At 40.3% G+C, this 22,886-nt stretch overlaps 1 protein-coding gene across 17 annotated transcripts in view; it reads right to left on the bottom strand.

Annotated features, from left to right (window-relative positions):
- The window catches only part of TBC1D5 (TBC1 domain family member 5), a 535,839-nt gene extending 531,416 nt beyond the window's left edge, over positions 1-4,423 (bottom strand). For 14 of the 17 annotated variants that reach the window (XM_082459266.1, XM_082459256.1, XM_082459251.1 and 11 more), the window contains exon 1: positions 4,188-4,422. The gene's annotated coding sequence lies outside the window, so the exon portion shown is untranslated. Of the gene's footprint in view, positions 1-4,187 lie in introns of all 17 variants that reach the window. The other 3 variants (XM_082459259.1, XM_082459260.1, XM_082459258.1) reach the window with 3 other exon arrangements.
- Between the last annotated feature and the right edge of the window lie 18,463 nt (positions 4,424-22,886).

Raw genomic sequence — 22,886 nt, 5'->3', positions numbered from 1 at the left:
CCATAAAACTTCTTAAAGAACACCTAAGTAGTAAGCTCTTTGACATCAATCTTAGTAATATTCTTTTGGGTATGTCTCCTCAGGCAAGGGAAACAAAAGTAAAAATTAACAAATGGGACTACATCAAACTTAAGAACTTTTGCACAGCAATGGAAACGACTAATAAAATGAAAAGGCTGCCTACTGAATGGGAGAAGCTATTTCCAAATCATGTATCTGATACGGGGTTAATATCCAAAATATAAAAAGAACCCATACAATTCAATATCAAAAAACAAACAACCTGATTGAAAAATGTGCAGAGGATCTCAACAGACATTTTTCCAAAGAATATATGGCCAACAGGCAAATGAAAAGATGCTCAACATCACTAATCATCAGGGAAATGCAAATCAAAACCACACTGAGATATCACCTCACACCTGTCAGAATAGCTATTATCAACAAGACAACAAATAACAAGTGTTGGTGAGGATGTGGAAAAAAGGGAACCCTTGTGCACTATTGGTGGGAATGTGAATCGGTGCAGCCACTATGGAAAACAGTATTGAGAGTTCTCAAAAAATTAAAAATAAAATTACCAAAGTTCCAGCAATGCCACTCCTGGGTATTTATATGAAGAAAACAAAAACACTAATTAGAAAAGATATATGTACCTCTATATTTATTGCAACATTATTTACAATAGCCAAGATATGAAAGCAACTTAAGTGTCCATCAATAGATGGATAAAGAAGATGTGGGGGGGGGGGGGTGTGTATACACACACACACACACACACAAAATGCAATATTACTCAGCCATAAAAAAGAATGAAATCTTGCCATTTGCAACAACATGGATGGACCTATAAGGTATTATGCTAAGTGAAATGAGTCAGAAAGACAAATACCGTATGATTTCACTTATATGTGAAACCTAAAAAACAAATGAACAAACATAACAAAATTGAAACAGTTATATATACAGAGAACAAATAGGTGGTTGCGAGAGAGGTGGGAGGAGGAATGAAATAGGTGAGGGGGATTAAGAGGTACAAATTTCCAGCTGCAAAATAAATGAATCACAGGTATAAAATGTACAGTGTGAGGAATATAGTCAATAACTATGTAACAGCTTTGTAGGATGATAAATTGTAACTAGATGTTGTGTAATAGGAAATAACAGTGTTGTGGGTCAATTATACTTCAAAAACTAACTCACAGAAAAAGAGATCAGGACCTAGAGACGATCATACAGAGTGAAGTAAGTCAGAAAGAGAAAAACAAATACCATATGCTAACACACATATGTGGAATCAAAAAAAAAAAAAAAAAACAATGGTTCTGAAGAACCTAGGGGCAGGACAGGAATAAAGACGCAGATGTAGAGAATGGACTTGAGGACATGGGGAGGGGGAAGGGTAAGCTCGGACAAAGTGAGAGAGTGGCACTGACATATATACACTACCAAATGTACAATAGATAGCTAGTGGGAAGCAGCCACATAGCACAGGGAGATCAGCTTGGTGCTTTGTGACCACCTAGAGGGGTGGGATAGGGAGGGTGGGAGGGAGATGCAAGAGGGAGGAGATATGGGAATATATGTATACATATAGCTGATTCACTTTGTTATACAGCAGAAACTAACACACCATTGTAAAGCAATTATACTCCAATAAAGATGTTAAATAAATAAATAAATAAATATAAATAAATACATAAATAAATATAATAAGAAAAAGAGATCAAATTTGCGGTTAACAGAGCCAGAGGTGGAGGGAGGGGGAGTTGGATGAAGGCAGACGAAAGGTACCAACTTCCAGTTATGAGATAAATAAGTACAAGGGATGTAACATAAAACATGATAAACATAATTAACACTGTTTTACGTTGCATATGAAAGTTAAGAGCTGTTAAAAAGTTGTTAAATCCTAAGAGTCCTCATCACAAGGAAAAAAATTTTTTTCTATTTCTTTAATATCTATATGAAATAATGGATGTTCACTAAACTTATCATAATAATCATTTCATGATGTAAGCCAAATCATTATGCTCCACACCTTAAACTTAGAGTGCTATATATCAATTATATCTCAATAAAACTGGAAGAAAAAAAGTACTGTCATATTATTTAACATGAAAAACAATGGTGAAGTAAGAACTAGAATGAAGACTATAAAAATTACGATGCTAAAAGTAGTTGATGTTATACTGCCATAAACTTTTTCAAAACTTAAGTACAAGCATTTTTATGTATATGAAGTATGAATATATGAAGTTACGTGTGACACTTTTCAACTTACTTTTTTTAAACATAAACTTTTCAATTTACATTTTTTAAAATTTAGGAAAAAAATCGACAGGTGGAGACCCTATATTGTTTACAAGTTTGCTTCCAAGGCTCAGGAATGCACTACTCAACTGAGGCTGCATTTGAACGGGTGACAGAAAGAGCAACACACTCAATACGTTCACCAATAAAAGAAACTTTCAAGAGTATGATGCATAGCCTTTATGTTGACAAAAATCCAACTACCCATTGCAAAGCAAGCCCTTCAGTTAGAAGTCCACCAAGCTTCCATGGAATATTCGCAGGCCAAGTGATGTAGGCACCACACAGCATGCACACGTGGTACATGCACTCTTCCTAGTTGAGGGAGTTCTCCCAGTTCCGCTATCACCTCCCCTGGGACCTGGACTTAGCTTACTCTGCATAAGGGATTTCCCTAAGGCAAGCTCTCTCAGTTCATCCTGCCATGTGTCTCTTATCTCAAGCCACCTCTACACCAAACGTGAATTATTAAAACGCATTTGTTCATTGATACACTTTCTTTCTTAGCAAACAAGTAATCTACATCTTTGCTACTCCAGCCGCAGGTAGGAGCTTATAAGAAATAAAGAATACCAAGCTGCATCACAGATCTACTGAATCAGAATTTGCATATTTAAACAGGAGCCCCAAGGGATTCCTAGGCACACTGAAGTTTGAGAAGAACTGCTCTACAGGACTCTACTGCAGATAGCTGTAAAAATTAAAAATGCTCCAGTTTACAACTGAATTTAGAGATAAGATGTGAAAACTACCAAGACGTAGAATCAGAAAAGCTCCTTAAGAGAATTAACCAATACATAAATGAATTTCTTTATCACTGATACCAAAGGTGCTCAAAGGTTTACTTTCAACAGTGTAACAGCGCACGCTCATAATATATAGGGACTACATAATCATATATTGGGGCTATATTTTGTGGTACAAAGAATACAAAAGAATGACTGGGTCTAGAAGTTTCAGCGCAATCCGGCCCAAAGGTGTGCAACCTGCATTCTAAAATTTTGGGAGTCAGAATTCGACGTTGACAAGTGAAAACTCTTTCCAGATAATTATTCAGAAAAAAATCTAAAAGATGTGAACTTTAAACATAAATCATATCCTGGAAGTAAAACTACTTAATAGCTACTGAACAAACTCTAGGTCACTTGTAGAATCAGGAAATTGTTTTGGAGGTTGGTGCTCCTTTTTCCAGGAAAGGGGGGGGGGGGGGGAGGAAGCCGTTAAAAAAAAAAAAAATCAATGTTCACCCTCTGCAAAGTTTTTCTCATATCCGAAACGGCCTCAACTTGCATGTTCCTACAGGTGAAAAAACTCAAGTCGTACTCAAACAAGGTCACGTTTCCATCTTGAAAAGTGAAAGGCTTTTTTCTCTTCTCAAGGCTGCACTTTAAAACATTTGGGGATTTCGGGTCCGTTTGGCTTCCGGCCCGCGAAGGAAGCGTGCTGCCCGGGGCTAAAATGAACAGGGAAATCTACCAAGTAGGAAGTGGAGCCCAGGTCCGGCCACCAGGCTCTGCCTTCTCGCTGCAGGGGGCCCTGCGGCCGGGACCCCCAAGGGGCAGGCAGGCAGCAGGCTGGGGAACAGCCCCCCGGCCTCGCCGCCCCGCAGCGAAAGAGCCTACTCTCCCGCCACCCAACCCCCGCCCGCCCAGGATGCGCACACGCGGAGGGCGCTGCGAGTCCCCGTCCGCGGCGGCGGCGGCAGCACCACAGGCCTGCCAGGGAGGCGGCGGCGGAGCGAGGGGAGGCGGGACTCGTCCTGAGAGGCTGAGGGGAGACCGGGGCGGGAGCGTCTGCATGTGGGGGCTGCGCTGGAGGAAGGCGGAGGCGCTCAGGGGGCCCGGGCTGCTTTACGATTATCATCATTATTTTACCTGTGGCGCAGGAGGGCTCCCCAGCTCCTACTCCCTGAATCCTCCTCCTCCTCCTCCCCTCCTCTTTCTCTCTCCCTCAGTCTCTGCCGGGCGCTCGTGGTGCCGGCCGGGCCGGACCCGACCAGATAGAGAACAGGGCGGGAGGGGGTGGCGGCGGCGGTGACCAGCGGCCACGTGACCACGCCCGCGCCGTAACGGCGGCCGCCTCCTGCCTCGCGCCCTCCCCGCGCTCCACCTCTAATAACCCCGCGGCTCGCGCGCCCAGGATGCTGGTGCGCAGGCGCCCGCCGCGGCCCGAAGACTGCGCGGGCGCGACGCGCTTGCTCTCGGGGCCGGGCCTGTGGGGCCCCGCGAGGCGCGAGGCGGGGAGGGAGCCGCGGGCCGAGCCCTCCTCCGCTGCCGCTAGAGCGCATGCGCGGGATGGCCTTTTTTTTTTTTTTTTTTTTTTTTTTTTTTTTCCCCCCTTTCCCCTCCTTCCCCTTTCCCTTTCTCCCTTCCACACCCCCTCTCCGCCATCGCGCAGCTGGAGGCTGGGACTCTACCCCAGGACTTAGACCCTCACACTCACCACCACTGTCTTCCCAGGGTGGGACCTTCTGAGAGGCTGGCCCTCCTGCTTAAGAATTTACATTTCCTTGTTGCAGCTGAGTGGACTCCTATTCATGCTTCAAGACCCAACCAATATGTCACTTCCTCTGTGAAACGTACCCCACTCTACTTTGGAGGAGTCACTAGCATTTTGTGCATACCAACTTAAGTATAGTCCATGGAGAAATAATACATAACAGTTATTTTTTACAAACCACAGTGCTAGGCTTGCATTTTATGTTACCTCATAACCTAGGGCAGTATGTGTCTTTAGCATGATGGTACCTCGGCAAAGGTCGGATGACTGACTATCCGAATGCAGACATGCCTAAATGCTGTGGCTTGTTGTCCTCCACTGCTTAATCATGATTTACACAGCGCACTGCCAGTGCCGTTTTGCTTGTTTCCCCAATATGAAAGCCTTTGAATGGTAATGCTTTGAATGGTAATGCTAATTAGAGTGGTAAATGCTTCACCTAGTTAAAAAGATTTATGGTCTTTTATTAACCTATCTTCACAAAGAGCCCAATGGAAATCGATACTGTTGAGTCCAGAAAAAGGAAACCAAGGCAGAGAAAGGTCAAATTTCCAAAGGTTAGCTAGCTTCAGAGGAAGGTCCCTGCGTGGGAGACCTTTGTTCACAAACAAACCCCCCCCCCCTGCATGGGAGGATTCCCTCACTTTCCCTTTTTGTTGCAGAAGCAGGACAGGTTATGTGAGTGCCTCGTGCCAGATTTAATGGGGGGAAAAATAATTAAAATGTAAAAACATACTAACTGGTAGTTCTGGCCAGACCAGTCATCATTACTGTTAAACTAGTGAATATTGAGATGAAGATGTTCAAGAAATAGAACTAGCAGCAGAATCCCAGGAAAATGTTGGGATAAATGTTGATCAAGAAACAGCGTTGACAAGGGCTTCTGAGAAAGAGGAAAATCACAACCCAACTCTCATGTGTTTGCATTTTTGGTGGGCTCTTTTCTGCACTTACCAATGGATACACCCATGGATTGATTCCACCCAATAATTTCAGCTACCACCTCAGGTATGCTAGTAGCATTCCACTCTAAATATCTAGTCCAAGGTTCAGAATCTGTGGGACACCATTAGTTTGGTGGCCCACAATGAACCATGCCTCCGCAGAAGTCATGCTCCTGTGTAATCTCTCCCCTTGAATCTGGGCTGGACCTGTCACAGCTTTAAACAACAGAATATGGCACACACACACACACACAAATCTGTGCCAGTTCCAGGCCTAGGCCTTAAAAAAAGGCTTTGCAGTGACAACACTGAAATTTACCAGAGCCTGTACTCGTGGAAAGCGAAGACTATTAAGAAATCCCCCCACCAGTTTGTGTTCTGGGAAATGGCTTACAGAAAAGAACAGTCCTTACCCATAAGACTTTGATAAGACTCTTTCTGCCCCTTGGGTCCACCGTTGTGTTTATGCTGAGGCCACACTCCCCCCTGGGCTGCTCCCCATCTGACAGAGCACAGCAGGGCTACTAACACAGGATTCCTCTAATGGGCAGCTTTGGCTCAAGGATTCCCCACAGGCCTGGTCAAAACTTTCTTAGAACTGCCTGCAGTCTTGGGACTTTCTTAGTTAATCTTCCTTCCTTCCTTCCCTCTTAGCTTTTACAGGTGTCAGACCTGCATCGTGGTCTGAAGTCTCTCTCCCAAGCTCCTGCTCCCTTCCTTTTATCCTTCACTGCTATTCTCTCAATTAAACTTCTGTATATCCAATCCCATCTTGGTGTCTGCCTCCCTGAGGACCTGAACTCAAACCCACCCCCATTCTAGGATTTTACCTGGCCCACCCTCAGGCTAGAGCTACAGGTCACAATTATGAGTCATATCAAGAAATCCAACTTCTCTCATTCTTCTGTGTTTTACATTTTGAAAACCTTTTCATCACCCAGACCCATCCATTAAAATGCAACTAACCCCAGGTAGAGATAACAACATGCTTAAAGCCTTTCACTACTAAGAAAATAAGAAAGATTTAGAGTTATTTTGACTACAAAGATAATTAACATTGTAATAAAGACTGTTAGGCTAATAATAAAAATTACTAAAAGTATTGTAGGATAACATGGGCCATTTGGGTCTCCCCCTCCCCAGCCTGTGTTCCTGTAGCAGATACTGTGGCGGCTGTTTTTGTAGATCATAATAAGAGCTGTCTCCCATCAACCCTCGATCACCTCTCCCTTTTCCCCACCTCCAACCCCCATCAAGAACCTGAAACCAACAAGGCCAATCAGCTTCTCTTTCAGAGAGAATTGAAAATTGGGATTAAAAGGTAACTAGTTAGTCTTTGTATGTAGCTGGAACTGTAACAACCCAATGGGGTAGGCCGTTTCATCAGTCACGGTCTTATCAGGACATTAGAAACCATTTCAGTTATTTACACGCAGAGAATCTAATACAGGGAATGAGTTACATGGGTGAGGAAAGAACTGAGAACCAAACAAGCTATGGGGAGGTTACCGAGAGATTAGCAGCAGCAGGGGGAACTGTACTACCCCTTAGCTGAGGAGACACAGACGTTATGTTACTAGGGCCCTAGGGCTGGGGTCATCCAATGGAATCTACACCGCGGTAATACAGAGCCTGAGTAGTTGTACTCATAACTACTTAAGGCAGCTTTCCTCAGAAGGCACTTATGAGGTGTCCCCCTACCCCACTGACAACCACAAGGAGTGAGACAGGGACCCTTCCTAAAGAAGGCTCATGGCTATTTGTCAGATGGGAAAAGGGATGCTTGGCAGACAGAACAATCCATGTTCACTGCATTCCTTCCATTAGTTGCTCAATACAACCTTCTTATACATAATTTCAAAATGTTCTCACCTAATGTAAAGCAACTATCCATTTACTAACCCTGTTGTCAAAGAGTCAGTATTATTAGCAGGCACAAAACCAATTGGTCAGTGTCATTAGACTTCAGTGATATTAGGTTTAAAGTCATTTTAACTCTCATCTAAATCATGTATATTATTCTGCAGAGAGCCTACCCGCCCCCCGAAAAAATGCCGAAACCAGAAATTGATTTGTCCGTAGTGTCTGCATATCGATATGTCATAGACGGCTAGCTCCTCTTCCCTGCCAAATTTATTTTCCTCTTCTTTCACTGGAATTGAGTTTTAGCCCGCCTCGTGGCCACCTGTCTAGAGACTACATTTCCCATGCTGCCTTGTGGCTGGGTTTGGCCACGTGACTTTGTTTTCATCATGGAGTGCAAGAGGGGACAATGGGTACATTTCCCACGTTCCTCGCTTAAAAGAAAAGTGCTGGCCCTATACTGCCTCCTCTCCATGCATGCCACCTGGCACACGGACGTGGTGTGACCCAGCCTTCAAGACGTGGTGTGAAGAAGGTGACCCAGCCTTCAAGGTGCACAGCAGCAAGCTGCAAGGAAACCGCGTCCCTGGCTTGCGTCACGGAGAGCTGTCTCCCCAGCCTTTACTGCCCCACTACAGCTTTAAATTAGAGGGAAAGAAACTTCTACCTTATTGAAGCCACTAAACGTTTAAAATCTCTTTCTGAAAGCTGCATACCTGATACCCTACCCACTACAATATGTAAGGTGTTATATTCTGTTAACTAAATTGTTATGCGAAGAATCTCAGGAAAGACGGTCTAGATACATTTTTAAAACACAAATACGTCACTCACCCTTGGAGGAAATGACGTCAACATTTATGGATCTATGAGGAACATCAGCTACTTTGAGACTGCAAAGCCCACGTTTGCGCCATTAAGCTTTTTATCATCACCAGAGCACCCACGCTCAAAGTTGCCCTTAAAAATCTCGGAGCATTCAGAGGCATTAGGAAGCAGTATAGAATGGAGGTTAAGTGCATAGAACCAGGAGTAGAATAGCTCAAGTCCAAACCCAGTTCCCCTTACTTGGTAACGATGTAATCTCAACCAAGTTACTAAAACTACTCAACCTCTGCGGCTTCACTTCCATCTGTGGGATGAGGATAATGACAGTCTCTAATTTATCAGGTTGTTGTGAGCATTAATTGAGATAACCCACTATTAAGTAAGATATTTAGCACATGGTAACCATTCAATTTAAAAAATAGATATTATGTTTTTATTTTATTATTTTAAATCTAGGAGTCTCGATCAGAAAAATAACGTCTGCAGTCTGTAGGAAGAGCAAATTATTCTAGATAAAGCCATAATGATTGGGATTCATTGTTTGCATGCACAAAATAGCAAATTCTGGACTTCGGACATCAAAAATCAAAGGTATTTTCGTTGTACTGCCCCAACATCTACGATGTATCCACTAATATACCTAAATGGCACAGCCCTAGAAGTAACATCTTAACTTTGTTACTTTGAAAGCACCATGTCTAAAAACATTATCCTATAAGGAAAAAGAACTTATAGGAGGGAGACAATCAGTGTTAATTTTCAGTCATTTTGTGGAAAGATGTTGGAGTCATGATCACAATCATGTAAAGCCATTTCTTTGAAGCTTTTGTTCTCAGTGATAGCAATGATTTCCATTGGATTACTTACTCTTGGTCAGGTACGTACAGATGGTTCCATGGTAAACATCTCTCAACATGATTTTATGGTGTCTGTGTTCCATATGAGACCCTTTGATTTTTTTCCTGGTGCAGGCTTAAAATGTGCCAAGAAAAGCAAAAATAAGCAACATGGCTTATGCCATTTATTTCCTATCCCTGTTATAATGTTTGTCTCCTCTGTGATGACCAGCTGCTTGGATGTCCAACGTTGCCTAGGTGGTGAGTTCCTGAACGGTAAGTGGTATGTCTTATTCATCTCGACACTGGCAGTGTTTTAAGTGCTTAGCATCTGGCAGGTATTCAATAAATGTTTGCTATGCTAAAAGTAAATATGTATCATATTATGGAAATCATCACCTTGCTAAATGGTTGAACAGTGTTCTACTCATCTTACTGCAGTGTGACAAATTACCACAAATGTAGTTGCTTAGAACAACATACATTTATAATCTCACAGTTTCTGCAGGTCCAGAGTCTGTGAGTGGTTTACCTAGGTTCTCTGCTTTGGGATCTCTCACCCATTTGCAGTCAAGATGTTGGCTGAGGCTGTGGTCTCACCTCAAGGCTTGACTGGGGAAAGATCTGTTTCTAGGCTTACATGGTTACTGGCAGAATTCAGTTCCATGCCAGTTGTAGGACCAAGGGCCTTAGTTTCACGCCAAGTGGACCTCTCCAAAGGGCAGCTCATCACATACTAGCTTGCTTCATCAAAATCAGCAAGAGAGGGTTTCTTAGCAAGACAGAGGTCACAAACCTATGTAACATAGTCATGGAAGTGACATTCTCATCACCTTTACAATATATTGTTTGTTAGAAACAATTCACAAGTCCCGGGACTTCCCTGGTGGTCCAGTGGCTAAGACTCCATGCTCGCAATGCTGGGGGCCCGGGTTCTATCCCTGGTCAGGGAACTAGATCCCGCATGCCGCAATGAAGCTCCTACACACGGCAATGAAGATCCCGCGTGCCGCAACTAAGACCCAGCACAGCCAAATAGGTAAATAAATATTTTTTAAAAAGTCACAAGTCCCTTCCACACTTAAGGGGAGGGTATTACACAGGGCACGTATACCAGAAGGCAGGGATAACTGGGGGCTCTCCTAGAGTCTGTTCACCGCAAGCAGGGCCTTGGTATAAACAAGATACGAGTACTTGGTCCACTCAAATGAAGAAGCTTCGTTAGGTTCACATGTTAATTCATGAGAATGCCCAGATACTTGCTCAAATATGTAAATGCTCCAGATGCATGTTGTAAAAGGAAGAGAGTATTTCACCAAAGTCCTTACAATCTGAATGGATGACTCATAGCTCATCAATAGAAAATAGTTGAACCCAGAATCACCAGTCTTTTTATGCTGAATGCCCACCTAGAAGTCCTATAAAATGATGACGGAAATATGAACATTAAAGGTATGCAACATCTCTGCTACCTTGGGAGTTCCCAGCAAAAATGTCTCATGTGGACCTTGGCATGCTCCAGTTGATTCCATCCATCTGGACAGCCAGCCAAAAGCACTAAGCACACACACAGGAAGACAAATGCATGAGAACCATCAACAATGGGAGAGGTATTAATTAGCCATTGTTGTAACAATGTTGCATAACAAAGGACTCCAATATCTCGGTGACTTACAGAAGCATTTCTTTTTCTCCCGTTGGAATTGCAGGTTGGTCGCGGTTCACATGCTCTCACTTGGGCTGGACTTGGCCAAACTGCGCTAGGCTGGACTCCAGGCTTTGAGCTTGAGTTCAGGTCTGTTCCACACGTCTTCTTCATTCTGAGACCAGCAGCTACACAGGGGCTGTTCATGTTCTGCTCATGCAGGTGGCAAAAGTACAAGAGGAACAAGTAGAAATATTCAGTAACTCTTAAGGCTTTAGCTCAAAACTGGCACACCAGCACTCCTGCCCATGTACTGTTGGCTAAAGCAAGTCATATGGCTGAATCCAGTATGAACGTGATGTAGAAATATACCATGCTTATCCTAGTCGGAGGCAATGCCAAGTCCTGGGAGAGGACATGGCAAATCATTCTAATACAAGGAAAGACTAAAAACTGGGGCATCTTGAATGAAGGTAAACACAAGGTAGCCAATCTTAGAATCGGGTCAATTGCCTGTGACGCTCGCATGAGCTCCCTGACTGTTGCTTTAAAAGAACAAGTCACATCATCATGTAACTAACAACTCAGTCCATTCACTGGTGCAACACTGTGCTTCCTCAATATGCGATCCTCTATAAAATCCAAAATATACATTACGGTAATATAATAAAGGTAAAGATTTTACAAGCACAGGGGCCTTAAAAATTATAGTTCCCATGGCAAATATAACATAGCTTTGTGTGCCCATATACTGCAAAGACAGAAGTCCTAACTATAAACAGTAATGGGAAATCATGCCTATTCAGGGATCAGGGTGATGAAAGAGTTATAGATTCAGTTAGAAAAATTACTTTGGGAATTTTGTCTTATGGATGAAGCCTCAAGTAATGTACAGCATAATACAACTGAATGTTTAATAGGTGACTGAATAATTTTCATGCAGAAATGCTGCAATGTTGTAGTCCATATAAAAAGAAACACTTCTTAGATATATTATGGATAGTGCCAATATGTTATTCCTGTGTTTTTGTTTCAGACTTCAGTAGTTCTCTTTAACTGATGGTTCTTCATTGGGATCTATTTCCTCATAAATGACTCGGCCTCATGAACCTGGCAAATTGAACTATTATGCTTCTACTTACTTTTTAACTCACAGATCTTTCAAAGATCACGTGTTTTCAGCTATTGTTTACTTGTTAAAATGGATTAGTACAGAATAACATGCAGCTTGCCATTTAACTTGGTGTATTTGAAGGACATTAGATGTTATACTATATTTAATCAATTAACTTGACATTAAATTTAAAATTCACATTGAAACACCAGAAGTTGAAATACTATTCTATCAAAAATACTTAAAGAACATAACGCTATTCCTTCCAAATTCTGTAGTGTCATAAAAAGTGTCACATATATAGCCAACTACTGATATCCAATTATCAATTTATGTATGCCTTAAGACATGAACAGATGCATTCCTGAAAAGCTGGACTAAGGCTAAATTCCATATATCAGACTATTCTCTCATTTAACTTCTATATCTTACGTTAAAATATTGAAAGTATACTCCTAGGGCAAAAGCCTTTAAAAGCATGTCTACAGGGCTTCCCTGGTGGCGCAGTGGTTGAGAGTCTGCCTGCTAATGCAGGGGACACGGGTTCGAGCCCTGGTCTGGGAGGATCCCACATGCCGCGGAGCAGCTGGGCCCGTGAGCCGCAGCTGCTGAGCCTGCGCGTCTGGAGCCTGTGCCCCGCAACGGGAGGGGCCGCGATGGTGGGGGGCCCGCGCACCGCGATGAAGAGCGGTCCCCACACCGCGGTGAGGAGTGGCCCCCGCTTGCCACAACTAGAGAAAGCCCTCGCACGAACCGAAGACCCAACACAGCCAAAAATAAAATAAATAAATAAATAAAGTAGCTATAAAAAAAAAAAAAAAAAAAAAAAGCATGTCTACAACTTGGGTTCATAAAGGGACTGTCCAGAGATGTCTGATAGGCTGGCTTACAGTTTCCTGTTAAAAGGCTCATAAAGATACAGAAAAGGAGAAAGAATAGCAATGGCACTGTAGGCAAAATGAGAGGAATATGGGCTAAAGTCCAGGCAAAATTTCAACTAACTGTTTTATTGAAGATGATGATGATGGTGGACTAAAAACATATTCTTTTTTTAAAATGTATTTTATTGAAGTATAGTTGATTACAATGTGGTGTTAATTTTTGCTGTACAGCAAAGTGATTCGGTTATACACATATATATTTTTTTCATACTCTTTTCCACTATGGTTAATCACAGGATATTGAGTAGAGTTCCCTGTGCTCTACAGTAGGACCTTGTTGATCCATCCTATATATAATAGTTGGCATCTGCTAACCCCAAACTCCCAATCCTTCCCTCCCCCACCCCCCTCCCCCTTGCCAACCACAAGTCTGTTATGTCTGTGAGTCTGTTTCTGTTTTGTAGATAACTTCATTTGTGTCATATTTTAGATTCCACACATAAGTGATATCATATGATATTTGTCTTTCTCTGACTTACTTCACTTAGTATGATCATTTCTAGGTCCATCCATGTTGCTACAAATGGCATTATTTCATTCTTTTTGATGGCTGAGTAGTATTCTATTGTATATATGTACCACATCTTTATGCATTCATCTGTAATGGACATTTAGGTTGTTTCTGTGTCTTGGCTATTGTAAATAGTGCTGCAATGAACATTGGGGTGCATGTATCTTTTTGAATCAGAGTTTTCTCCAGATATATGTCCAGGAATGGGATTACTGGATCATATGGCAACTCTATTTTTAGTTTTTTGAGGAACCTCCATACTGTGAAAACATATTCTTAAACTACTTTCCATAAGCTCTTCCCTGTGAAACAGAATATGACAGATGATGTCGAAAACCAGGAAAAAAAATCGGCACCCCCCTCACTGTCTGCATTTAACCTCAGCATGCAGGTACTTTGCTGACCATAAACAGCAACTGAGCCGGTGAGAGCTAAAGTTCTATCATTCCCTGTCTCTTCCTCCCACCTAATCTCAGTAGCATCCATCTCTTCATGCATTTGGAAACAACTCCCAGAAACAACACAGCAGAAAGGGGGGGTAAGTGAACAGAGACAGGTTTAATCTTGGGATTCTTAGTTAACCTAAAGAGCAGAGCTATAAATAGGATAAAGACAGAAAGGACATGAGGAAGACTGCCTGCGGGGTGAGTAGATCTTTCTCAGAGGCTACACTCTCCAAATAAGAATTGCAAACTGCTTAGCCAGAGAAACCAACATTGAGAGCAGGAGAAAAATGCAACATCAGACCAGGAGACATATATTAATGTATTAGAGCAACATTTTCAGTGGGAGCACTACTGGTTTTGGAGAAATGGTTCTTTTTTCTGTGGGACAATTGGCTTCACTGGCCCTTGGGCACTTGATTCAGGTAGTACCCCTGCTATTAATGTTGTGTAACAAACTACCCCAAACTTGCTGGATTACAACAATAATCATTTTTCTATGTTCACAGATTCTCTGGGTCAGGAATTAGGGCACAGCAAAGATGACTTTTCTATGGTTCACCCCATCTGGACCTCAGCTGGGTTGACTCCAAGACTGGGGGCATGTCAATGGCTGGGGGCTGGAATGATATAAATGCTCCTTCAGTCATGTTTCTGGCATATGGACTGGGAGGATTAAAGACTGGGACTGCTCATCAGAGTACCTACATGAGGCCTCATCCTTACATGGTAGCCTCTTAAGGCTTAATATATTTTTAAAAATATTTATTTATTTATTTGGCTGCACTGGGTCTTAGTTGTGGCCTGAGGGATCTTTGCTGTGACATGCGGGATCTTTTAGTTGTGGCATGCGGGGTCTTTTTTTAAAAGATTTTTTTGATGTGGACCATTTTTAAAGTCTTTATTGAATCTGTTACAATACTGCCCATGTTTTATGTTTTGGTTTTTTGGCCCTGAGGCACGCGGGACCCCAGCTCCGTGACCAGGGATTGAACCCGCACGCCCTGCATTGGAAGGCGAAGTCTCATCACTGGACCTCCAGGGAAGTCCCACATGCGTGGTCTTTAGTTGTGGCATGTGAACTCCTAGTTGCAGCATGGCGGATCTAATTCCCTGACCAGGGATCGAACCCAGGCCCCTGCATTGAGAGCGTGGAGCCCCAGCCACTGGACCACGAGGGAAGTCCCAACGTTTAATAATTTTCTTAAATTGAAGTATAGTTGATTTACAATGTCATGTTAGTTTCAGGTTTACAGCACATTGATTCAGTTACGCATGTGTATGTGTGTGTATGTCTGTATATATATATATATATATATATATATATATATATATATATATATATATATATATATATGTTCTTTTTCAGATTCTTTTCCCTTATAGGTTATTACAAAATATTGAATATAGTTCCCTGTGCTATACAGTAGGTCCTTGTTGGTTATATATTTTATATATAGTAGTGTGTATATGTTAATCCCAACCTCCCAATTTATCCCTCCCTCCCACCTTTCCCCTGTGGTAACCATAAGTTTGTTTTCTATGTCTGTGGGTCTATTTCCGTTTCTGTCTATTTCTGTTTTGTAGATAAGTTCACTTGTATCTTTTTTTTTTTTGATTCCAAATGTAAGCGATATCATATGATATTTGTCTTTCTCTGTCTGGCTTACTTCACTTGCTATGACAATCTCTAGGTCCATCAAGGGTTAATAATCTCAATAATCAGATTTATGCATGGCAGTTCAGAGCTCTGAGTATGAGCGTTCCAGGGAACAAGGTGAAAGTGACGTGACTTTTTCTGGCCTTACCTTGGAAGTCATACAGCATCACTTCTGCTACACTCTTGGCGACAAGTAAGTCTAAACTCACCCAGATTTGAGGTCAAGGGAAGATCCACTTTTCAATGGGAAGAATGTCCAAAAGAGATGTCCTGTCATCTTTGGAAAATAAAAACTTCCTGTCATTAAGACAATGTGTATTTATTTCTATGGCTGCTGTAACAAATTACCACAAATTTAACCTGTTGAACAACGCAAGTTATTATCTTCTCATTCTATAAGTCAGAAGTTTGACACAGAGTTCACCAAACTAAAATCAAGGTGTCAGCAGGCTATACTTCTTTCTGGAGGCTCTAGGGGAGAATCTGTTTCCTGTTCATTTGGATTGTTGGCAGAGCAGAATTAACTTTCTTGATGTTGTAGAACCAAGATCTTCATTTTCTGCTGGCTGTCACCTAAAGGCTGTTCCCAGTTTCTAGAGGCCACCCACATTCCTTGGCTAGTGGTCCCCTCCCTCCATCTTCAGAGTCAGTAACAGCACGTTGTCCTTCTTGTGTAACATCCCTCTGGTCCTTCTATCATCATGTCTCTCTTTGACCACTGCTTGGAAAGATGAAAAGGTTCTCTGCTTTTAAGGATAACCCTGGATAATCTCTCCATCTCAAGGACCCTTACCTTCATCACGTCTGTTCTTTTTGCCATTTAATGTAATAAATTCATAAATTCCAAGGATTAGGGCATGGACATCTTTGGAGGGGACAGTATTCTGCCTGCCTGCCTACCACACTAAGCTACCTGCCCACGTTTTGAAATTCTTCTTTTGGAGTAGTACCGTCCCTGGTCAATATGCACTGTTAGAGACTTTGCAGGTTAACTTGAACTTCAGGTTTAGGTTTGAGGATAGACAATGACATTCACTCAGTCTATTGGAAAACACAGGGTTCAAACAATAGTGTTCTCCAAATTCCAACATAAACAGACAGAAAAAATTCTGGGTACATGAAAAAATACTGTAGCATATGGGAACAGAACACCACCTTTTAATATTCAAAGGAAGTTCGTGGTTCTGGGAAAAAAATTGTCTCTAAGAAATACATTAAAATTTTCAATATATTTGCTTGAAATATTAAAAAAGATGCCCAAGGACATGATTTCTTTGTGAAGAGAACATAAATGACAAGTCTGACATAAAGATAGCTATGAAAGAAAACTGATTGAAATGAGAAGAAAGAATGTATCAAAACCCAAAATATAGACACAGTATTAAAATCTACACAGAAGTGAGTAAAGGGCAAAGCTGGCAAAATAATAAACCAGTAATGTGGAAGACAAACTTGAGAAACCTTCCTAGAATGCATTATAGTGAATTTAGAAATTTGTTGGTTGCAAGTAACAGGAACTCCATTCAGTATAGCCAATGACTCCTTTGTTCTAAGAATGTTCATATGGAATTTGCCACTTGCAACCAAAATAGTTCTAAAATGATTAGAATAATATATACCAAATATAGGTAGAATAATATAATTATTAAGGCTGATTTAACATATATACATCAGAATTTGTGCTCCACAAATGGAAGTTGTGCCTTTTCAACTGTCCATGGAATAATGTTCCATTTGGCTATTTTTTTTCCTTCTTACAAGAGGCAGATGGAATTAACTGACTCTGATGATAATAATTTGAGCTTTATGTATATATTTGTGCATCTCTGTGTAAATGTATTATACTTCATTTAGAAAATCCCCAAAACAAAAAGAAAAAAAAATCAACCAGAGAAACTGGGAAAAGATGGAAGTATTGAATTGATAAAGGTAAAAGCAGAGATTAATAAATAGAAAAACAAACAAATAGAAGAATTGGTAAATTCATGGGGTGCTTCATTGAAAAAAGAGACAAAAAGTAAAGAAATGCTAGTTTTCATAAAAAGTGGATGTAAGAGCAAATAAGATGGAAGTTTTATTGGAAAATTATCCAGACAATTTTATGAAACTAATGTAACTTTGATAATAAAACCTGAGAAGGGTAACACACAATTTTACTTATGTAATAGGATTGAAAGCCACAACTGACATAAGATCTTTCTTAATAAAGTGAATTCAGTTATATTAAAATAACAACCTGCCATGATTTAGCCGTATTTAGGCTTGTAATGCAAAGGTGCTCTAATATTAGGAAATCATATATATATATCATATCATTAGGACAAACTGAAAAATTCTTTATCATCTTAGTAGAGGCTGAAAAAGTTATTTAATAAAGTGAACATTCATTCATGATAGAAACTCTTAATGAACCAAAAGTAAAATCATATCTCCTTGATAACTATCTTAAACAATAGCCAAATAATTCTTAGTAATAAATTACTGCATCACTGTTTCCCAAAATGTCATTGAACATTTATTCCTTTGGGGAAGATTAGCCAAACTTAGTGGTAGTCAGTGGGGATAGGGGTGAAAATAGATTGTTAGTTTGTCATCTCACAGGATATCAAGATGACTTTTAGGTAGATTTAAAAATTAAATGTAAACAAACAAACAACCCAATCAAAAAGTGGGCAGAAGATCTAAATAGACATTTCTGCAAAGAAGACATACAGATGGCCAAGAGGCACATGAAAAGATGCTCCCCATTGCTAATTATTAGAGAAATGCAGAGCAAAACTGCAGTGAGTTACCACCTCACACTAGTCAGAATGGCCATCATCAAAAAGTCTACAAATAATAAATGCTGGAGAGGGTGTGGAGAAAAGGGAACCCTCATACACTGTTGGTGGGAATGTAAGCTAGTAGAGCCACTGTGGAGAACAGTATGGAGGTTCCTCAGAAAACTAAAAAGAGAGCTACCATATAATCCAGCAATATCACTCTTTTGCATATATCTGGAGAAATCTCTAATTCAAAAAGATACATGCACCCCAATGATCATAGCAGCACTCTTTACAACAGCCAAGACATGGAAGCAATCTAAATGTCTATTGACAGATGAATGGGTAAAGAAGATGTATATATATAAATACACACACACACACACACACACACACACACACACACACACACACAATGAAATACTACTCAGCCATAAAAAAGAATGAAATAATGCCATTTGCAGCAACATGGATGGACCTAGAGATGATCATACTAAATGAAGTAAGTCAGACAGAGAAAGACAATATCAAATGATATCACTGATTTGTGGAATCTAAAAAAATGATACAAATGAACTCATTTACAAAACAGAAACAGATTTGTATAGGTTCACACCTTTGGGCCCAAAAATTCTACTTCCAGTTATCTATCTAAAAGAAATTAATCAGCAGTGTAGACAATCATTTTGTAGAAAGATGTTTATCAGAAGATTATCATAGATAAAGCATTGGAATTAGCATTCTTATTTACAAAACAGAAACAGACTCACAGACATAGAGAACAAACTTATGGTTAGCAAAGAGGAAAGGGAGGGGGATGCATACTACTATCTTTAAAATAGATAAACAACATGGGACTTCCCTGGTGGTCCAGTGGTTAAGACTCCATGCTTCCACTGCAAGGGGGTGCAGGAACTAAGATCCTTGGTCGGGGAACTAAGATCCCACATGCTGTGCGGCCAAAAAAATAAATAAATATGTATTATATAATATATATATTATAAAAAATAAACAACAAGATCCTACTGTATAGCACAGGGAACTATACGCAGTATCTTGGAATAAACCTTAGTAAAAAAAAAATGAGGAAGTATATATATGTATAACTGAATTACTTTGCGGTACGCCAGAGACTAACACAACATTGTAAATCAACTGTACTTCAATTGTAAATCAGCTATACTTCAATTAAAACAAACAAACAAAAAACAATAGGGAAATGATTAGTTATGGTACATCCATGAAGTGGAATATTACATAGACATTACAAAGAATTTTAATAACTTGAGAAAACACTAACAATGCAATATGGTATTATGAAAGGAAAAGAGATACAAAATTATATGCATTATGATTCCAGTTGGTTTTTTAAAATTGTATACAGTGATATATATACTGCATAGCATTTACATAAATTTATATAATATAGCAGTCAAAACTAGAAGAAAACCACTAAAATGTTTACAGTGGATATTTGTTGACTGACAGTTTAGGGACAGTTTTGACAGTCTTCTTTATACCTTTTTGTGGTTTCCAAATTTTCCACAGTGAACATATATTATTTTTATAATCAGAAAAAAGAGAGACATTTTAAAATCAGCTCTTCTCTGTAAGAACAGAGCATTCCATCTTCAAGTTATTGTGTGGCAAGTTAAATCTGAGGCTTGCACTTTTTTTCATTCTTTTTTCTTTTTAATTAATTAATTAATTTATTATTTATTTTTGGCCGCGTTGGATCTTCATTGCTGCGCACGGGCTTTCTCTATTTGTGGCTAGCAGGGGCTACTCTTCGTTGCAGTGCACAGGCTTCTCATTGTGGTGGCTTCTCTTGTTGCGGAGCACGGGCTCTAGGCACGTGGGCTTCAGTAGTTGCAGCACCAGGGCTCAGTAATTGTGGCTTACGTGCTCTAGAGTGCAGGCTCAGTAGTTGTGGCGCACGGGCTTAGTCGCTCCGCAACATGTGGGATCCTCCCAGACCAGGGATCGAGCCAGTGCCCCCTGCATTGGCAGGCAGATTCCTAACCACTGCACCACCAGGGAAGTCCTTTTTTTCATTCTTGATGATGATCGTTAGAAAGTGCTTTTATTCATTTTAGAATTACTCCAGACTCCCAAATTAAGGTTCTTCCTGGCTGCTGTCTGGGGTGAACTTTGCAACAAACTTTTAAAAGATTAAAACAGCAGCATTATTCACAGTAGCCAATAGGTGGAAGCAACCCAAGTGTACATCTAGAGATGAATAGATAAATAAAATGTGATATATTTTTACAATCAATATTATTCAGCCTGAAAGAGGAAGGAAATTCTGACATATGTACAAGACAGATGAACTTTGAGGATATTATGCTAAGTGAAATAAGCCAGTCACAAAAAGATAAATACTGTATGATTCCACTTATATAAGGTCCCTAGAGTGGTTAAATTCATAGAGTCAGAAAGTGGAATTGTGATTGCCAGAGGCTGGGGGATGGTAGAATGGGGAGTTCTTATTTCATGGGCATGGAGTTTCAGTTTTACAGGATGAAAGAGTTGTGGAGATTGCACCACAATGAAACAATGAGGATGTACTTAGCACTACTGAACTGTACACGCAGAAAAGAGTAAAGTGGTAAATTTTATGTTAAGTATATTTTACCACAATTTAAAAAAAAGGGATTAAAACAGAAAGATAAAAAGAGGATGGAAAAGGAAGACAAGAAAGCCCTATCTAGCACAAGCAAGGTGAATTGCCGCACTAGCAGAACCTTAGAACTGGGCCACGGGGACCTCTCCTTTGATTGTTGCAAGTCTTCATTTACTACATCTGTTCCCTGCTTTATTAATTCAGTGAGATGAAAACTGTGCATATCAAGCTGTCATCAATTAATGGATACTTGAATAACTTTTAGCACACCCACATGGAAATAAGCTTTCTCTAGCCACCTTCTTTTAGGGGCTCTTAATCTGGAGATCACCACTGTGAAAAAGTGGTCTGTGCATGGGTTTAGGGGTTCTTTATTTTCCTGCAAAATTCTGTGTGTAGCTGAGTCTGTGTATTTTTATAAAAGAAGTCTCTTTGCTCTTAGCAGATTTTCAAGAGGGACTCAAAGCTGAGAACCACTGTCAAAAGGAGTGTTCTCTTTGTGGTTTAGTCTGCTAAATTTCACTGCCCACGTGTTTCAAATATCTCTCTAACAGTATGTGAAAAGATTCTCTAAATCAGGATTTTATGGATATAACAGATGATTTGCGAGTGACTTTTCACTGTTGGAAGTTCATGATGTATATTTTCCTCCATATTTATAGTGAGCTTGAGTGCCTAGATCAAGAACAGTCTAAGTTTTAGTACAGTGCATTCCAGATTCCTCTGTTTTCTGTCTAGTCAAGGTCTATAAGTAATTTTTCTGTCCTAACCTATTTGGTTTTTTTTTGGGGGGCCTGTATTTGTGCTAGGGTATAACTTAAAAAAAAAAATCAGGACATTCATTTGTGAATATTTCTCCATCTGAGCTTATGTAATTGTTGAATGCTCACTTTAAAACAGTAGTTTAAAAAATTTCTTGGTAGTGACCCTCAGTTAGAAATGTATTTTATAGTATAATCCACTACACATACACTCTCACATACATATATATATATACCGAACAAAAATGTCTCAAAATAATGCCCTGACTGCTTGTGAAACACTGGCATTTTCTTTCCTATTCCATTCCATTCTGTTCTACTTCATGTCACTCTTCTACTTTAGTTGTGAAAAGAATTGCTACCTGGGACCTTCTAAATCAGTTTTTCTCAAAGTTGGGTTCTCAAATTTAGCTGTACGTTAAGATCACTTACGGAGCTTTAAAAAATTCTGATGACTGGGTTTATCCATTATTCCCTCTCCCTCCCCACATTCCCACTGCTGAAGGTTGCGATTTAATTGGTCTGGGGAAGGACCTGGGCTTTGGGACTCTAAAAATCAACCTTTGTGATTCTAACATGTAACCAGGGTTAAGAAATACGGATTTAAATCGATTTCACAATCCTCTGGTAGGTCTCATCTCTCAGTTTGAAAACCGTTGTTTGAAATAGCCTCTTAGATTATTGTTTGATGGTATAGCAATTATAAAATGTTTTTTATTACTTTTCCTTTTTCAAATATTTATTTTCTCTTTATTGTTTATTCAAATGCACCCCATAAAAGACCGAGGCTTGCATTTGCTCCTGTACCTTTGTGCTTCGATAAGCTCCCTTGCAATCATTTGCAGCATGTGGTTTAGACCAATGCTTCTCAAACTTTAATGTGCATAAGAATCACCTGGGATCCTTGTTATAATGAAGATTCTGATTCAGTATGTCTGGGATGGGACTTGAAATCTACATTTCTAATGAGTGTCCAGGTAAAGTTGTTCCTGCTGGTCCATGGACCACACTTTGAGTAGTAAGGTACTAGACAAGGATACTTCAGCTCTCCTTTCTAACTGGATCTTTCTCTGTTCTGTGGCCAGCTAGCTCTTTGCCCTTTTTGTTATTTACAGTTTTGCACAAACCTTGAGGAAGCTAATG

Source organism: Balaenoptera physalus (assembly GCF_965194825.1).
Source record: "Balaenoptera physalus genome assembly, chromosome: 4".
Taxonomy (NCBI): Eukaryota; Metazoa; Chordata; class Mammalia; order Artiodactyla; family Balaenopteridae; genus Balaenoptera; species Balaenoptera physalus.
This window is presented reverse-complemented; position numbering and strand designations above follow the sequence as displayed.